The sequence below is a fragment of the Cherax quadricarinatus genome, chromosome 36 (assembly GCF_038502225.1).
Source record: "Cherax quadricarinatus isolate ZL_2023a chromosome 36, ASM3850222v1, whole genome shotgun sequence".
Taxonomy (NCBI): domain Eukaryota; kingdom Metazoa; phylum Arthropoda; class Malacostraca; order Decapoda; family Parastacidae; genus Cherax; species Cherax quadricarinatus.
The window spans coordinates 19,727,311-19,743,762 of NC_091327.1; the positions used below are offsets into that span (position 1 = coordinate 19,727,311).

General features: G+C 39.1%; 1 protein-coding gene across 1 annotated transcript in view; it reads right to left on the bottom strand.

Annotated features, from left to right (window-relative positions):
* Nucleotides 1–13,663, bottom strand: part of LOC128691385 (YLP motif-containing protein 1-like) — a 107,888-nt gene extending 94,225 nt beyond the window's left edge. Inside the window, exon 1 of the mRNA XM_070091541.1 lies at nucleotides 13,349–13,663. The gene's annotated coding sequence lies outside the window, so the exon portion shown is untranslated. The remainder of the gene's footprint in view (nucleotides 1–13,348) is intronic.
* Nucleotides 13,664–16,452: the final 2,789 nt, after the last annotated feature.

A 16,452-nucleotide genomic window follows, 5' to 3' on the forward strand; every position in this document is an offset into this window, starting at 1 on the left:
TCGTGAACGCCACCCGCGGGCAGACTGGGTTGTTACGTCCGCCTTGAGAACCACTGTGTCACCGGGACCCTTACGAAAAACTTTATTTCCCGTTTCCAGACGCAAGGCGAAGGTTGGTTGAAGCGTGGAGTAGCCAACACATCGTCAAAGATAAATAAAGAGATAACAATAATAAATAATAATGTTTCCCAATAGGATATTTTATACTAAGATTTCTTAGACAAGACACTAACAGTATTTACGCAAGGAATTGCGGCCAAAAGCACACCTAGTTATTAGAACGTCTCTCCTAGACGGGTACTGATGGAGTCACGTGCCTCATAAACCTCATGTAGGTGAAAAGTCGTAAAAAAAAGAGGGGTCTCCAGCGCCATGTTTCTTTTTAACCAAGGTGAAGGTTATTCTGGCACCTTTTTCCTTTCTTTTCTTTGGCGTAGTGTAAGCGGTGTAAAGTGGGGCGAGACGAGGAACTGTTCCAAGGATGGGAACATTAATGCTGTGGTTTTAATATAGCGATCTAATAGTGATTATTTTTATTATGATGCGAGTGCTAGAGCTTTCATGTTAATATACGTTTGTGCTAGTGTTTTGAGGTTAATATGATGTTGTGCTTCCTAGTAGCTGGTGGTAATGGGATGTGAGAATACGTGTTGCTTCCGTTTATAGCGAGATATTTTACCTGTTTTAAATAGGTGTGTGAGCATTGAAGAGTGTTCTAGATTAGAGACAGCGCACAAAAACCTTCGGTACGTTGAAGATTAGGCCTATAATTGCCTTGAATTGCGGGCCTCAATATCTCTATGAGAACCTAAAATAAGTCTAAAACAATTATTTAGATTAAACCTACAAGTTCTCTGAAAAGCAGATAGTTACTTTGAAGGATAGGCATAAGGTACCTTGAAATATAGACCTAAAAGTGCCTTGAAGGTTATACTTATGGGTACCTTAAAGAGAAATACTTCTAAGAATATGTTCACTCGTAGGATCAGTAGCGTTGGCCAATGAACTGCGGCGCAGCGGAGCAAAATATAAATGTAAATAAATCTTGTATTTACCCAAATGTTATTTTTTTTGTGGGAATGGCCTGAGTTGTGAGGAAAGGAAGGCAGGGGATGGGAAGGGACGGGAAGGGGGGGGGAGGGGAGGGGAGGGGGATAAGAACTCAAGGAATGGTAAGGTAAGACGTTCTCGAGCCCCAGTTTCCTTCCGCACTGCGTCCTACCTCAATACTGCTACATCACAACACCAGCGCCATCATCACTACCATCACCACCACCACTACTCTTTTCCTCACCACCACCACCATCACTCTGTCCCTCTCCCCAGCACCACTAACACACTCCCTCTCTCCCTCTCCCACCAGCAACACCCTAACGAAACCCCTAGAAACTCTCGTAGCTTATGAACCCATAATGGCTTGCTTAACGATATCCACATCTCCCTACAGAGGTCTCCAAGCTCAGGCTGACACATCTCCCTACAGAGGTCTCCAAGCTCAGGCTGACACATCTCCCTACAGAGGTCTCCAAGCTCAGGCTGACACATCTCCCTACAGAGGTCTCCAAGCTCAGGCTGACACATCTCCCTACAGAGGTCTCCAAGCTCAGGCTGACACAGTGACACATTTCAACACTATGTGACTCATCCTGTGTGATGGAAAATGACAGAGAAATATAGATCACCATTGTTACCATTATGAAGCTATTATAATGGAACAGAGTAGTAGCACACTGCTGTTGTGTCCAATTTTCCTGTAATTTTACTGTGACGATGACAATGTACGCATTCAATTTTTAGGCATTGTCTGGTGAAAAGAAAATTATGATCAGAAAGAAATTTTGAATTAGTAATTTTATATGTTCTAATACACGCTACTGTGTCAAGTAATCACTTTCAGATATACATACATTATATATATATATATATATATATATATATATATATATATATATATATATATATATATATATATATATATATATATATATATATATATATTCTAGGTAGTAGGTTGGTAGACAGCAACCACCCAGGGAGGTTCTACCGTCCTGCCAAGCGAGTGTAAAACGAAAGCCTGTAATTGTTTTACATGATGGTAGGATTGCTGGTGTCCATTTTTCTGTATCATAAACATTCTAGATTTCAGGTACACGTCTTGCTACTTCTACTTACACTTAGGTCACACTACACATACATGTACAAGCATATATATAAACACCCCTCTGGGTTTTCTTCTATTTTCTTTAAAGTTCTTGTTCTTGTTTATTTCCTCTTATCTCCATGGGGAAGTGGAACAGAATTCTTCCTCCGTAAGCCATGCGTGTTGTAAGAGGCGACTAAAATGCCGGGAGCAAGGGGCGATTAACCCCTTCTCCTGTATATATTACTAAATTTAAAACGAGAAACTTTTGTTTTTCTTTTGGGGCCACCCTGCCTCGGTGGGATACGGCTGGTGCGTTTAAAGATATTATATATATATATATATATATATATATATATATATATATATATATATATATATATATATATATATATATATATATATTGGTACTCAAAAAGTATACCAATAAATAAATTACTTCATTCTTATGGAGTAATTTATTTTTTGGTATACTTTTGTATTGTTGAGAACTTTACTGACATAATTTCAATCTATAGATGGAAATTAAATTTGTAGAGCTCTTCAAGGCTCGTCAGGGGCTGGACGGGAATAAAAGCTGCGACAGCCATTCCCCCTCTGGATCGCCACGCTGGGGCGCTGGAAGAGGAACGTGGCAGTCAAGTCATGTCATTCTAAGTGAGCTTGGAACCTACTTCTTTCCCCGAGGAATCATGGTTTCTCGTTACTATTAAGACCTAATACTATTAATGAGCCAAGTTTATGAACGTTTTAATATCGTGTTCTTCCGTGATCAACAGCACTACCCTGCTGACCAAATGTAGGTGTGAGCTAGCACAGACGCCCATGTGTAGACCCACACCAGAAATCTGTTGTTCTGTGAGGAATGTAATGTGACTGCATAGGGGCGACTAGCAAGCGTATTTGGTTTGCTGCATAATAAGGATCTAGGTTCCCTTTCTTGAGGTTCATCAGTCACTAACTTGTGTCAGTAGTTGCCTGGGAGAGGCAATTGGATTACATCTGCTCTATGATTTAACCAGTGGGACTCAGTAAGGCGAGTGGCGAGAGGGCGAGTGGAGTGGCGGGCGAGTAGAAGAGACCTAACACTCAACAGTGAGATTGATATCCTGGAGCTGAAATATGACTGCACTAAAAATCAACAACCACATGCAGACCCTCGTAAACAACTCAGCCTTGAAATCTACGGCATTAAGAAACATTATCTCACATCGGATATGAACTACTGGCTTGAAGCGCTTGCTTCTACATCATCCTGACTTTTGTACAAGGTAGAGGACTGCACAAGGAGACTCATCTCTTGCTTCGACTTGTTCTAGTTGGCTGTGCCACTCCAGCAGTGTGTACAACACCGGAAAGATATCGGTGGCCTTACTGTTATGGCCATGGCCAATGTCCTCAAGGTTGCCCACATTGCCCATTTTGTAGATCCCCAGAAGACAGTTAATAAACCACAAAATGGGAAGCTATCAGAGATATCACTCAAGCGGTACATTTCTCAAGGACATCACTCCATCAGCTGTCATTCACTCGCTGCCTCACACCTGAAACACTTTCTTAAGAGATATTCAAGAATCAACTCAAGTGAAATTTCTGACAGCTTTCTGCAACATTATTTTAAACCCTGAATGCATTTTGATCAATATTAATAAAAGCATACACCTATTAATGAGCTCCTCTAAATTAAGATCAGTAAGTACAGGTGTGAAATCTTAAGTCAAGCTCTTTAAAACTATAAAGTACAAAAACAAATAGAAAATAATACAAGAGAGTTAGATAAGTCATGGGTTGGCAGTGTATAAAGTTGGTGGTTTAGGGAGCCACGTAGCATGAAACAGGTGGTGGAGAGAGTGGCTATGGTAATGGTAGTGTTGTGGTCATAGTGTCACCACCTTGTGCCTGTATCGTTGCTTCAAGACTCGGCCATAAAACACCTCGGGAACCGTAGGGATGAGGCTTGACGCCAGCAAGGTAACGGTAGCATTAATCCCTATGATCAAGAGCCCTTCACGAGCAAGAAAACATCCTCCCTTCCCTTTTATTGTCGTGGGCAAAGTGTCTCAGGGTTTTTCTACCATAAAAGCGAAACATCTGTGATGCAGACGCTCCTTCACACTTCAGGATACTGTGTGCGCGCGCAGGTTATCCCTTAAGGACACAGGAAACAACAGACCGCATTTCTCGTGCAGAAATTAATTAGTCTTGTGCGAGTAATATGCTTAACGAACGTCGAACTTCCCAAAAGAGGGTAAACTATAATAATTTCGGAGTAAACAATTGCAGAAGGATTGTCCAAATCATTATATGATAATATGAACGTTGATAAGCATATTTACGGAGCAACTTGCAAAGTAAGCAAACCGGTGTTGTGGTAGCCAATAAAATGCTTAATTACAAGTAACTCTGACAGCTTGGCATAAACAAGGGATCCAATTTTTGCAAAGTACAATATGTGGTCCTTCTTATGGTCACTTTCTTGAACACTATGTGCTTGATTGTCCATTTACTGAGAAATATAGACAGTATAATAAATTTCGTGAAATGTCAAATTATGTTCATGCAAAAAATTATATCTGACATGCAAATATCCTAAATATGCTTGCGCTAAATAAAACAAATCGCAAATACATTTCCAGATGTACTCATGGTAACCTTTTTGTTAACCCTAGGCCTTTTCTATAGTCACATGGTTTTTTCACAGTTGTGACCTAACATTAAACAAGTGCTATTCCAGTGGGTATTTACATTCTGAGTACCCAGGTGCTTTTCCTTATTCTTCAAGAACATCTCGTTTACAGGAGGTTAGAGGAGTATGACAGAAGCGACGCTACCATCCAAAGGATTGATGTAGGATGAACAACAAATTAGCTTAAGCTATAATTTTAAAATAATCTGGACTCGGTGCATGACGTGGAGAGACATAATGAATTCCGATGGACGAGTGAGGTGGGTTGTATGATAATATCCAATGTTCAACTGTTATCTTAAAATTTAAATTTGAATTTAATTTTCGGATAACTAACATCTAGTAATTTAGAACATTGCTCCATATTTTTATTACTCAGATGTTCATAATAATGTTTAACGTAACTAACATTCTTTGGAACTGCAGCTAAATGTATTTTATTGAGAATTGTTTTCTAAGAATTATTTCAGCATTTGCTGAAACAAAGGCAATCAGTAAGCCAGTGAAAGGTCTCATTCAGATGACCAAAAGCTCCCGGTGCGGGTCGTTCAGAAACATTTGTGTTGTCTCCTGACAAACCTTACCTAACCTAAGTTCATGGATATTATATAAGATTTTTAAATATTTAACTTCACTATAAATTGCAGAACAAACAACGGAACACAATGACTAGTATCTATTGATTGAAGCTTTTGTGGCATTTTCTATAAATTAAGTTGTACAAAGGATAGAAAGTGTTGACATTGTCCTGTAAATGTATGCATACCGTAGTTTGTATCAATGCAGTTACCATTAACATAGTCCACAATGAAAAAATGCGAATAATGTAAGTTGTTATAAATTCCTCTGGCGACACTGCAGAGAAGGTTGATGTCACCAGAGTTGATTACCTTGAGAGATGACTGACCTCTGAGTAATTGTTTTATTGCTGAAATTATTAACTCCTTCCACCGATACTTTTAAGCCGTGAGTGTCCCAAATGTACGTACCCGTAACAAAGGGAATCCCAGCAGGGGGTCCCAACAGTTTGTACTCATAGTAGAGGGTGTCTCAGAATCTATACTCATAGTACAGGGTGTCCAAGAAGTCTATACTCATAGTACAGGGTGTCCCAGAAGTCTATACTCATAGTACAAGGTGTCCCAGAAGTCTATACTCATAGTACAAGGTGTCCCAGAAGTCTATACTCATAGTACAGGGTGTCCCAGAAGTCTATACTCATAGTACAGGGTGTCCCAGAAGTCTATACTCATAGTACAGGGTGTCCCAGAAGTCTATACTCATAGTACAGGGTGTCCCAGAAGTCTATACTCATAGACGAGTGTCCTAAAAGTGTGGATCCCCAGAGTATTACTGCGATGAAGGACAACATTCCAAATGCTGCTGCCACGTGAGTGTTTCCATCTTAGTAAATATTTACACTCATCTGTATAAGAACTAATGTGTGCTTGGCTAGTAATGGCATCCAAATTGAATTAAGGAATTATACGTCAGTTACAAAACATTCATACAGATTCAAACATTCAGGGTACTGTATTGTATTGTATCCAGTATTCTTAGTGTAGATATCATCCCAAGTAGGTAGGAGGAGTCATTATGACTTCGACAAGGAATAAAGATCTGCACGTGGGAGGCCGGAGGTTGCAGAGAGATATCGTCCTTATGCCCTTGAGTCTCCACTTGAGACTAGGATATAAAATGAATAAGAACACTTATAGGTCAGAGAATATGCAATGCGATTTATTTTAATCTAAAACATACGTGTTTGAGGGAAAAAAACTATCCTCTAGAAAATTGATATAATTTAATTTAGCATTTATTTTCCTTGAGGAAGAATTAAAGTTTACAATTTTTAACAAATTACATTCAGTGAAAGTTCTGATTCTCAGTTTTAAATCGGCACTTATACACCAACATCTTATGACAGGAGGAAATCGCGGATCAGGAGAATGTATAGAGAACCTTCACTGCTGGTATAAATTCTGTCAAGTACCTAATTTATTAGGAAAACCTTATGGTCTATGATCTATACTCCCTGGAACGTAGGTGATGAAAATAACACTATTATTTATAGCTGAAGAATTTCGTTGGGCATATTATTCCCAATATACCCAACGAAACTTTACATTCATGGAGAAACCTCGAGCTACTGGGGTCATACAGCGCCTGGGGAATGAGAGGTAATCAGGTTTGATTCTAGGAAAGGAAAGATATCTTTTAATTCTCTAGATCAAGGATCCTCCCCGATCATCTAGGTACCTCCTTTAAAGGAAGCACAGCATCAGAACAATAACCCGAATGAGTGCTCCTGCTCCATGTACACCTACAGTGTACAGCTATAATTCCAAGCTTGATAGCCAGCATAGCAACTCAATACAGTACAGTACGCCAAGGTAACACAACAGCAAAACTACCACCAGAGGGAGTGTGACACCAAAGAGTGCAATGCAAAAAGCCAACAATAACTACACGCTATGATCAGCAACGTCCAAGCACATCCCAAACCGGACCCACAACACATAGATGCGTACTGCACGGAACTATTTATTTGTTAAAGTTGCGTACGCTTCCCAGCATAGGAGACCAGTGCATATAACTCTCCTGAATCCTGTAATGGCCCACAGACCTCTTTATTATCCATCCAGAACCACCATAGCACTGAGTCACAGCCAGTATGTATACTGCAACCCTGCGTGTGATGGCATATACACAGTGGATGATGACCGTGTATAGAACGTTACCTGCCGGGAAACCTGAGAGCATCGTTCTTGGTGCTTGGAGATAGGGAGGGAGGAGGCGTGCATAGTTGCCAGTTTCGCAGTATTCCACAGGTGGGAGTGGGCCAGTAGGTTGGTAACACACACACACACACACACACACACACACACACACACACACACACACACACACAAAAGAATGATTCACAAATTAGAGGGGGCAAGCAAGGGTACAAGGTAAAGTACTATAGTGTGGATCAAGGCACAGCGAACTAACAAAAGACAGAAGGTAATGGTACAGGCAGACGGTTCAGGATGGGAAAAGGTAATACGTGAAATTCTGCAAGGAACGATTCTAGGACCCTTATTATTCGAAATATATGCAAATAGCCAGCCATAGGGCATTAAATCTCATGTATCACTGTTAGCCTATGATATAAAGCTAATTAGAAGAATATGAACGACAGAGGATAGACAAATAATAGGGAGAAATGGACAAGCTACAAGAGAGGTTAAACAAATAACTACTGTAATTCAAAGCAATTAAATGGAAGTTCATGCACATTTGAGCAGAAGAGAGAGAAGACCAGAGACAGCACAGCTTGAGAGATGACGTACTACAATATCACTCGAGGAGAAAGATCTGGTGTAAATATCACACCAAGCATATCACAAGATGTGCAAAGGTTAACTAATGGCAATACAACGGCAGAATACACTAACAGTATGTAAATAAAACTCACAATGGTGGTCATGGCGCTTTATTGTGAAAACGTTTTTGTGGAATAAATAAAGTCCCTGGCAGACGTAAGGTCTTCTGAATAAAATGCCATAACCAGAATTATGTGTCTTAATTACAAGGTTGGCTGATTTCGGAACTGTCTTTAGGAGCCTTAAAAAATATGTTTTTGGCGTTGTACATTACATATTTCAGTAACATGGAGTATGCAGCACCAGCATGGGGCCCACACCTGGTTAAACATGTTCGGAAGCTCGAGAAGGTGCAAAGGTTTGCAACTCTACTAGTTTCAGTGCTGGGGGGGGGGGGAAGGAAGACTGAGCTGACCCTGACGACCCTAGAGAGAGATGACCATGGAAGACACTGGGATATACACAATACTCAGAGGTTCCGAAGGAGCAGATGAAGACTGTCTTAAATGTAGTGTATAGAGAAGGGACATAGATGGAAGGTAAAGACACATATAAGCCAATTGAAGGCGAGGATTTTTTTTTTTCAGTTTCAAGATGGATTCGAGAGTATATAGGACAGAACCCAAGAGGCAAGGACCAATAATACCTTCGGCTGTAAATGAAGAGAGGAAGCCGGGAACTATGACTCGTCCTAAGCAAAAAGACAAGAACTCAGAGTTTAGTTGATGTGTACATGAGCACATGCACGCACACACACACACACACACACACACACACACACACACACACAGTCAACATTCATCCATTTACCTGGGATGCGCTCAAGAGTGTTTCTCCAGCGTTAAGAGTGCTTATTCGGCTAATGCCTGACGGTCTTACCAACAGATCTTTTGTTACAGCGCTCGCCCTCTGTTGAACATGCAACATCACAAAGCCTTTATATTAAAAGACATAAATTACGTTGTTCCTCATACCAACGATACTTTCATTACGTTTATCATTTTGAAATAACTCAAATGTTTTCCATAAACGAAGTCGAGTCATTAACTGAGGACAGTAAAGTGATATAGATGTAATGAAAAGAGAACTATCTTCTGTTTATTCTTTATTTACTTTTTCTTTATACTTTTATCTGAATTCAACACTGTTAACACAGTCTTGACCCCATGGCCAGCCTACCAACAGTCAGTCAGTCACTGTGTCAGTCTCTCTTTCGCTTTTTAGGACAGTTCGCTTTTTAAATAGATTTTGCTTGTAATGTACATTATGTATGATGTATATAATGTATGTAAATATATGTTTATATATACTCATACCTAGAAATTGTTCCCTTAATCCGCCTGGACTTCCTGCTCATTTCTTCAACGTTACAAGCTCCTGATGACGGGTTGATTGCAACACGAAAGGCCTAGAGCTATCATTTAACTCCCCCCTGTGGTTGTTTTGCATCTTGCATCGCATGTTCGTATATATCGCGACACGGGTGACGAGTACTCAAATTTACCGCGGGATAAAGAGAGCAGGAAATACAGTTCGAGGTTTCTAGGAACGAAACCTTTGTAAAGGAATTACCCAGGAATTCAACGAATTAAGTAGGAAAGAAACCACGGAACGGGTGGGGGTTGAACCCATGGCGAGTGAGGCGTAAAACATCAGGGAAAGATGTCACGTGTTTTTCTTTTCAGAGTATGGCTCTTCCAGAGTCGCTGATGTTGGTGGTTTCGTCGCCACACACGGCAGTTTGGTCACTGGTTTTGGTGTCTGCGTTCGACTAATCTCTAAGCTTCCAATTTGCGACTGGTTTGTAAAATGTTCTTATGAAGGTTGTGTGGCTCTACTAAAAGAAAGTTAAATTGCCGCGGGTTCGAACACATGAAAAAAAAAAATGATTACAATTTTGTCTACCTACCTACAGGTTATTCCCGGTGGACCAGGGCCTGATCAACCAAGCTGTTACTGCTGGCCGCACGCAGTCCAGCTCTCTTGAAGGCAGCCAGGGGTTTATTGGTAATTCCCCTTATGCTTGGTGGGAGACTGTTGAACAGCCTCACATTACTCACATATACATACGTGGCAGATTAGATATATGTATCTTGAGAGAGCCATTCCCATGAACGGATCTTTCTAGAATTCCTGCTCTATTTCTGTAACACTGCAATCCCCTGATGATGTGCTGATTGCAACACGAACGGTCTAGAGCTATCATTCAGCTCCCCTCGTTGTAGCTGTTTTGCATCTTGTATTGCTTGTTTGCGATTATATATATATATATATATATATATATATATATATATATATATATATATATATATATATAAACTTTATTCGATCGACTGTAGCCTCAGAATTAACCTTAGCTGTTTTTATGCAAAGAATGAGCTCTAGGAATGGAGAGAGGTCAGAAGGGATCGTTTAGTAGCTTCGTCAACGATTTAAGAGATCTTGTGAGGGCAGTTTGTGTTGTTCCTTCTTCATTGCTGTGTCATGTTATTCCTTCTCTCTCTCTCTCTCTCTCCACCAGGAGGCAGAAAGTTTTCTCCTCTAGTGTTTCACACTGTGATATTATGTAGTTAATTATTTATTAAAACCAAATACAATTTAGCGCTTTTTAATAAATGATCATGATGATTTTCCAATGTGAAATACTGCAGTGAGTAGATTTACTCGCTTCACCAGGAGGCAGCGAGCGAGAGCGAGGGACTAAAAAAAATTCCATTCGCTTGCAGTGCCCACGATGTAGCAAGCATCTCCTCTCAGGATCGATACTCTTACTAATATAGCCGCACAATGTGCGTGTTTCCAGAATGTAACTTATACAGAATACGGTAATCACACACTGCATGTGTTACCATTATGTAAGTATCTTATGCTGTAGGTACATACTACTGGTATTCCCACCAATTAACAAACAAGTCTCTGGAATAGTCAATGAGGGTATTTTCTCCGTGTATCATATAGAATATTCTTCCCACTTCGTAAGTAGATGATACCGTCGTTTCACCCACTTTAGCAATAGTTATTCAGAATAAAGGAAAATTAACTACATGTATATGGATAGAGTAAAAGAGATGTACCTGATGATATTTACAGGATAAAAGGACCAGAGGAGATATGATTACGAGGTAGATGTTCCAAAGTTCTGATCTGAACTCAGACAAGATTGCTGATCTTCTCTGAGTCTCCTGAACACTTGAGATGACAGGTGGATCCTGCAAACTTCTACTTATATGAAGTATACACATATCTTTACTTCCTAGGTACTTCTTCATTAATATCCTTTTCAGTCTAGGAGGCCTGGTCTGAGGCCGGGCCGTGGAGAAGACAGTCCCCAGAACCACTAACAGATAGCAGATAATATAGTGTAGAGTAGCCTCAGACTGCAGGAGTTCCCACCATGTCACTGTTATACAGAGCAATGTTACCACACACTGCACGTGTTTCCATCATGTAGCATCAGAGTACAGTGTAGCCGCACACTGCTCTAATTTTGTTAAAACAAACAATAAGGCAGTCTCGGTCGTAGGTGCACCTACTGTGCACCCACGACCAAGGTGTTCACATGTGTGTGGGCGGGGCGGTACAAGCTGTATGTGTGGGCAGCATTATTTAGTCCAGAAAAACGTTAGCGGTTCAACTGTCAAACTCCTTTAATGATGGACTCAGACGATCTTAACACGTGAAATATATAATAATAATTATATATATATATATCTCGCAAACCAAGCGATACAGGATGCAAAACATCAACGGGGGAGTAAAATGATAGTTGTAGGGCTTTCGTGTTACAATCAACACATCAGGAGCTTGCAAAGTTGCAGAAAAAAAGAAGGATGTCCGAGCTAATACGATCCCTGAGGAAGTATTCACTCCGTTTAACACATCCTCTGGGATCGCATTAGCTAGGACATCCTCCTTTTTTTCTGCAACTTTACAAGCTCCTGATGATGTGTTGATTGCAACGCGAAAGAAGTACTGTGGGTGTTTAGCTAATAATAATTATTATAAATATCCTAAATGCATTTTTTTGCGTTTGCAGATGATATGCAACAAATCTTTACATTTTTCAAAATAATAAGACGGGCCTAAACGTCGTCAATAGTTTCCCCTCTCTTAAGTACACATTGTCTATTCTGTAGTAATAATAACAAGAGTAGTAATAGTAGTAGCAGAAGTATAAATATTATAAACTGTAGTATAAGTAGTAGTGCAAGTAGTAATAGTATGCCAAACGCCAACACGGGTAAGCTTATTGATCGCCACGAGCGGGGAGTGGCTCCAGCATATTCTATTATTGAAGCCTTTAATAATAACCGGTTCAAACAGGGACGATGGTATGGGAATGTAGTGACACTGCTTCCCTCAACCCGAACATCACTTCAACTAGCGGAATCTGGGTCGACGTAAAGGATATCTTGCGCTAAGCAGACATCCCATTATGTGTCGTTGTGGGGAGAGAGATGAGATGAGGATGTCCTATTCGAGCATCACAATACAGTGTGTGTCTGGGAAGGTGGGAGGATAATATGTTGCTGGGAGGTGAGATCAGATACGAACCCTGTTTATCCCAATTTCACATAACCTAATCTCACTACTCATACTATGATCTCACCTCACACACACCTTTATCCCACCCTGCATACCTTATCTCTTTACACCGTATGTTATTTTCTACCTCACATATCCTACTTCCTGCCTCATACACCATATTTCCTACCTCGCATATCCTGTTTCCTACTTTCAGCGTATTTCAAGTGGATGGCGAATCTCAGTTTGATAAAAACTCATACTATGAGACTTAAATGCAAAAAAGAAAAAAAATATATATCATTAGTATTTTATAAAACTGGAGCAAGATGTCAAGTTTATTTAGGCAGAGGTACACATGAGTACAATTATGATACATAGTGTAAATTAACTAGGATAACCAAAAAAGTCAGCGACTTGTTTCCACTGGGTCCTTGTAATATTGTGTAATTTAACCTTAAAAGTTAAAACAACTTAGTAATTCAACTGCGTGAAAATCATTCACAATAAAAAGAGATAATGATATAATGATTCTCTTCCTAAGACATTTATAACAATTGGAAGTATAAGGATATCGTGTATAACTAAGATTAGTTATATACGACACCCTTATTAATTAAAACGACTTACCTTTTAATATCGGGGGAGTTGTTAAGTGTTATATCCAAGTGTTGTTTTAACTTTCTTGCAATCTAAATTTGTAGTCATTTAAAAGTATTTCTTTCCAAACTACACCTTGCTGGAACTGGATCAAAATATCCCGCTAAACGCGCAAAGTAACCACGATGAATCATAAAACACGTATTACAGTGCTGTTAATCCGCGAACACTGATTAATGTCATTGAATGCGAGGTGTTCCAGTCAGTGGAGTGGAGGAGAGAGCAACGAGCGTACCACCATGCTACCATCACCACGGCCACAGCCACACTGAGACTGAGTCTGGCTCCCTCAGTCTTCAACACGGCCCTGTCTCACCTGTGCCGCCCTGACTGGCTGCTTGCTTGCTTGCTTGCTTGCTTAATGGGGTTTAAAGCCTATCGACTGCAAGAGGGTCATTCATTAACGCCGCATGTTAACTACTGACCACCAATTAAGAATACTTTAATCCCTAAAACAGGGATTAAAATTAACGCTTAGTGTATATGCGCTTGAAGATATGGAACATATCCACGCTTCTCCCTCTCCCAGGTTGTATACGGATTTATTGATGAATAAATTAATTTTAACAAGGCTGCGTAGATCTGTTGGGCGACATTTGGTGTCGAAAAATTTGGCACGCCAAAAATTTGACTGGGATAAAAATATATATATATATATATATATATATATATATATATATATATATATATATATATATATATATATATATATATATATATATATATATATATATATATATATATATATATATATATATATAATAAAGCCGGTTTAGGAATGCTCCATTACTCTTCATTCCATTTTACTCATCACTGTTCCTTTCGTTTTATCTCTTTATATTAACATTTCAAGAAAAAGTCTCTTTATCGGTCCAAGACAGAGAGGAAGATGGAACATATGATGAGGGAATTTGAGGTAATTATTCCATTAGCCTAGAGATGATATATTCAGTCTATCAACCTGAGGGACTGATCACCTCTAACTTCCTCTTCACATCCTCCACCATTTTTCTCTAAATTGGACTGCTAAAGCCACTGGCTGACCAGACGTTTCCACAGTAAAGATATCCAAGAGCCAAACATGTTTCTTACTCGTCTGATAATGGTCTACCATGGAATGAAATATCTTTTTGTTTTCATCTGTAGTTTTGTTGCAGGTTTCGGTATTTTTTTTTTTTTGAATAGCGTGGTTTTGTTGAAATGTTGCAACCGCTCTATTGACATGTCTCCTCTAAGTTCAGTTTTGTCAACTCTGCTGATTATTCACTCGTTGTTGTATATGAACAATTGGGTATAATAACTTATTAATTTTTGGGCTTCCACTCACGTAAGATTTTTACGAATAGAAATGAACTTTTAAGGTTATATATATATATATATATATATATATATATATATATATATATATATATATATATATATATATATATATATATATATATATATATATATATTATATCAAAAAATATAAGGAAGTACCACCTCTCTCTCTCTCTCTCTCTCTCTCTCTTTATATATATATATATATATATATATATATATATATATATATATATATATATATATATATATATATATATATATATATATATATAATTTATCAGCGTTAGTTAAAACCCCATTAAATTATTACCGTCAGTTCAGCTTAGAGAGGACAACCTCAGGAAAACATGGAGGACAATTCTTGTCTCTCTCCATGTGGCTTGATTAAATTGTCACTTTCAGTGTATTACACTTGTCTTTATATTCTTGTTAACTCTATTTTATAAATATTTTTTTATATTAATCTGGGATAATGGGTAGCTACGTTTATCTTTTTTTTCACTTGGAAGCGCTAAACCAGCAGTGGTCATGTAGCACTTGAAGAATGGGAGGTAATTAGGTTTGATCCGAGAAGGCAGAGAGTATCACCAACTCCTCTGATTAAAAATCTTTCACCAGCATCACGGCATCCACCATGAGGGGATAAAACTGACCTCTATCATAACGTATATTTATGTTGCAAAGCATTAGGCTCAATTGCAAATCGTATTGTTGAAGAGAAGGTAAATTAAACTCGTTAAGATTAGCTTCAAAATGAATGTGTTTCATGATTTATTAAGAGCAAAAAAGGAGTTAACTAGCATAGGTATAACAGACATGAATTTGTTAACGCGTCTGAGCTTTGTACCGAGCTGACTACCCATGGGCACTGGAGGGACTTGTTGAGAGATCTAGTAATGCTCTACTCCCAGCTTGGGGCACTGCTCACCCAGCATGGGACACTGACAGTCCTTCCAGTATGGGGCACTGACAGTACTCCTAGCATGGGGCACTGACAATCCTCCCAGGATGGAGAAATGCCAGTCCTCTCAGCTTGGGGCACTGCTAGTCTTCCAAGCCTGGGTTACTGACAATCCTTTCAGCCTGGGGCACTGCTTTTCCAGCATGAGGCACTGACAGTTTTTCCAGCCTGGGGAAATGCCAGTCCTCTCGGCTTGGGGCACTGCTAGTCTTCAAAGCCTAGGTTACTGCCAATCCTTTCAGCCTGGGGCACTGCCCTTCCAGTATGGGACACTGCCAGTTCTCCCAGCCTAGGGCACTGCGATTCCTCAACATGGTATCTCTCAATTCTCATAACAATATTTCTGCCTACAGTACTGATTCTCTTCCAAACTTAAGCTCCGAGAAGATTAGACTAATTACACACACACGTGTATATATATATATATATACATATATATATATATATATATATATATATATATATATATATATATATATATATATATATATATATATATATATATATTCGTGTATGGCCAGTTTCCTGTTGGCCATGGACATGGCCTCTGTACTCCACTTCAAACTCAACAGCATAACAAAAGGGAAAAGAAATATACATTAATTTCAAATGGATACCATTGAAAATATAATCTCCATAAGAGGAAATGAGTCTTATTACACGCACTTGATGTTATGGATCACTTGTGTACTGATCATTCCACCTGGTTCCATTACTTCACGTGTTTTTTTTTTTTTTTTTTTTTTGACCATTGAGGGATTGTGAATCAAAGACACGTATGCAATAATGT